Source organism: Salvelinus sp. IW2-2015, linkage group LG2 (genome assembly GCF_002910315.2).
Source record: "Salvelinus sp. IW2-2015 linkage group LG2, ASM291031v2, whole genome shotgun sequence".
Taxonomy (NCBI): Eukaryota; Metazoa; Chordata; class Actinopteri; order Salmoniformes; family Salmonidae; genus Salvelinus; species Salvelinus sp. IW2-2015.
Genome location: NC_036839.1, coordinates 34353231 through 34357344, shown reverse-complemented (window position 1 = coordinate 34357344; position 4114 = coordinate 34353231). Strand labels below are relative to the sequence as shown.

The 4114-nt window shown below is 40.7% G+C and overlaps 1 pseudogene; it reads right to left on the bottom strand.

The window, feature by feature from the left end:
- LOC111978892 (rho GTPase-activating protein 20-like) overlaps window positions 1-2549 on the bottom strand; it is a 51553-nt pseudogene extending 49004 nt beyond the window's left edge.
- Between the last annotated feature and the right edge of the window lie 1565 nt (window positions 2550-4114).

Here is a 4114-nt window from a genome sequence, read left to right as displayed (position 1 = left end):
AGAAAGAAAGAAAGAAAGAAAGAAAGAAAGAAAGAAAGAAAGAAAAAGAGAAAAAAAGAAAGAAAGAAAGAAAAAAAGAAAGAAAGAAGTAGGAAGTGGTTCGTTGCACAATGTTTGCCATCTCTCTCTGTACTGTTGTTGTTTCTAGATAAATCATCATCTCTCTCACAAAATCAGGAATTGAGTAGGCCACCACAGAAATGTATGTGAAAATAAACTTGTGAATCGTGAAGCAGTCTCTGCCAGTGTCTTGGGTAACATACACTACAAAAGTATGTGGACACCTGCCCATTGAACATCTCATTCCAAAATCATGGGCATTAATATGGAGTTGCTAAAACAGCCTCCACTCTTCTGGGAAGGCTTTCCGCTAGATGTTGGAACATTGCAATCATAAAAATATTTGTTATCAGAGAACAGTTTGGCTTGATTCTTCCTACTACAGATGCTGGATCTTAATTCGAGCCAGTTTGCTACAGCAGTAAATGTGAATTATTATGTGGATTATAATTAATGGCGATTTTTGTTGGGATTGATACATTTTTTCCAAGTGGAAATTACCAACTTCAGAAGCCTTTTTAAACCCTAAATATACTACAAATTTAAAATGTCCTGTACTAGAGCAGGGTTCCCCAACTGGTGGCCCGAGTACCAAACGTGGTAATTTATGTTCCGGCCCCCGAACTAGAGATTGATATTTGTATATGACAGAAAATGCATATTGAGTGTGTCAATCATCCCACTGGGCACACACTGTTTGAATCAACATTGTCTCCAAGTAATTTTAATTAAATGATATTGAACCAACGTGGAATAGACGTTGAATTGACTTCTGTGACTAGTGGGATGTGACTTTCAAAGACCACTTCCAATTAGCTCAACGACTTGCTTCTTTGCACTCCAGTAAAACTATTGTAAAGGCAAGCTTTCACCTCATACCTTCAAAGTGCAGTTACATATTCCAAACAGGAGTAGAATGGAGGCGCTGTTTACTAGAACTTAATTTCATTGATTAATTGTTGTTGGCTCAGAATGTATTATCAGCAATAGTAAGGCAACGCGTTTATTGACATAGCATACTATACTACAAATATGTGTTAGGATTGTAGGGAAATAAGTGTACATAAATCGCCGCTGAGTAGCTGTGTTGAAGGCAACATCGTGATATTTGCACTGAAACTGAAGCTATGTTGCAAGTCTAAAGCAATATTTATTTCATGAATTACGTGAATGATTTATGCAAATTAACATTAACAAAACTAAATGGGATTGTATGCTGAGTGGCGCGACGGATGGTCCAGACAGTAGGTAAATCCATTGACTCTGCTCCCAGTGCGCACGTACTGTAGCCGCTCAAGCACAGCGTGACTGTTGTCTGTCTGGTGACTATTCTTCCCTATTGACTTGTGATCTGAGAGCAGATTATCAGCATGTTGCATAGTTCATTTGCTTCCATATTTTAAACATTACCAATCTGTATCTCATCAAACTTTGAGAAGGAGACTCACAACTGTCACAAAGGAAAATCGAATATAGATTTTAAAAAATGGATGTGAAACATTTAGCCGAATATGCTATCTTAATATTTTTTATCTAGGTATATGCAGTAGGTGGCAAGGCGTAATTTTACACCTGCATTTCCACAAACTGAATAACATTTAGCCGAATCAATTTTAAATACGCCTGCATTAACTTTTTTTTAGAACGCATTAGTAACCATCATATAATTATCCAGGAGCTGTCTGATATTATGAAATACACAAAAAAGAAACACTAGTAAGTATGAAATAATATTAAAGGTTAAAGCGCAGGAATCCATCCCTGAAATCAAGTGGCACAAAGAGAAGACCCAGATTGAACAAGCTGGAAATGTAGATGATAACATACCCTCAGCTTCAAATATGACCAGTAACGCTCAATAGCATCTGTGAATAATGCACACAACCTAAATTAGGCTGGAAGCCAAATTATCATATCAATTCCCATTTAGCCTATACTTTGCCAACAATACAACATGCATGGCATGCTACCTGGCGATGGACGATATAGAGCAAGTAGAAAACCCAATGACAAACCCAAAAGAAGACCAATACTATCCCCCTCACTACATAATGGCACAATAATACGTTATAATGCAAATCAAAAATCCACAAATCTCTAGTTACCTTTTTGCTGTCTGGTAGCGCGCAGAACTTGCTGTTCCCTGTCAAAGAGCCAGACCTATTCTGTCCGATAGTTCCCTGCTGGGGAGACATGGTTTCCATCAAGGCTACTACAGTAGATCGACACGGAGTCTGCTGCCTGCTGCCTCAGACCACGGCGCACGTATTCCTATTCCCATTGCATCCAAAATTATCCAGCGACAGGACCAAACGAAGAAAGACACAAACTGGTGGGAAATCCCCCATTCACGCCATTAGAATGGATAAAAAAAGGAAACATTAAATAGCGTTAAATAAACCTGGACTTAGTTCTTTACTGACAGCTCACAGAACGCACTGATAGACAATCCTCTCTCGTCCCTGTCAACATTCGGTCTGAAGCGCAGTAGTAGTTTCCGCTCAAACCCAGGGGTGCATTCATTTCGTCGATTCAGTTGCAAAACGTTTTGCAACAGAAACAGTTTACTCCAAACGGAAAACGTTTTGAAACTAAAACGAGAGTTTCTATTGGACAAATTCAGATACGTCCCTTTGGCTCTTTCGTTTGGTTCTTAAACGGTAAACGATTTCCATTGCAAGACGTAATGAATACACCCCATGTGTAAATGTGCCTCTACATCCTGAGCTGAAGGAGGTGCTAGCGCCGCTGGGTCCCTAACCTGAAAATTAGCACTAATTGAGGTGGTAACAGCTCTAGCTCAGGAATCACATGAAAACAGTTTGCAGACCAGGTGAAGGAATGTTCTCTGCATGCCAAAAATAACATGAATAATGTAAAAAAAATCCAAGGCTTGATTTTTCTCCATAGCCATGAAACAGTCCACCCCACTGTATGCACACCCAATGGAGTGTGTGAATATACACTACAGTTCAAAAGTTTGGGGTCACTTAGAAATGTCAGTGTTTTTGAAAGAAAAACACATTTTTTGTCCACTAAAATAACATCAATTTGATCAGAAATACAGTGTAGACATTGTTCATGTTGAAAATTACTATTGTAGCCCTCTTCACCCGCCCCCTTACTATCAAGTTGATGGTAGAGAATTGGGTCATAACTTTGACCCTAGACCTGATGACACACACACACACACACACACACACACACACACACACACACACACACACACACACACACACACACACACACACACACACACTTCTCAGAGAGGGGAGAAAGGAAAGGAAAGGAAAGGAGAGGAGGATAGACAGATAGCATCCACTTTGGGAATGGGAATCCTCCACTCTGGGAAGCTCTGACTCCCTGTCTCAGTCCCAAAAATTAGGAAATGTTTCCCTTAATCATTCCTAGTCTGAATCCCCAGTGACAAACACCGGGAAGAAAATGAAAGGCGGAAATTTCAACATTACTCTGCCACAGTCGCTACGCCTCTCTTGGTCTCTTTAGGTTTCTCAAAACATTAGTCATGGGAGATTTGGAAGAGAGAGTTGTAGAGACAGACAGAGGGTGAAATTGAGAATTGAAAGACAGGGTTTGTGATTGAAGTGACCATAGAGGTGGCAGAGATACACAAAGAGACAACTATGGGTTACCATGGGTTAGCATCTTATAGACAGACATATATAGAGAGAGAGACCTACAGAGAGACGGACAGATAGAGGGACACGGGCAGGCAGTCTGACACAGAGGGACAGACAGTCAGAAACACAGTGACAGGGAGAGTCAGACGGTCTTAGCCTGTCTGCCTTTCACATCTGCTCTCCTGTGGATACACACACACTCCCCTCCCCCAGCTAATCTGATTAACTAAACTACCCAGAGTGCTGACTACCCTAATAGCTGACTTGTTGGTAGAGAGCATCGATGTATGTGTGTGTGTGTATGTGCGTGACCAGAGTGGACCGGTTTAAGTTGTCCCCTAGGGGTGGAATGGTTTTGGTTTCACAGAGGGCTCAAACTGGTGTTAAAGAGGAGATGGATAAGCTGAACAGGG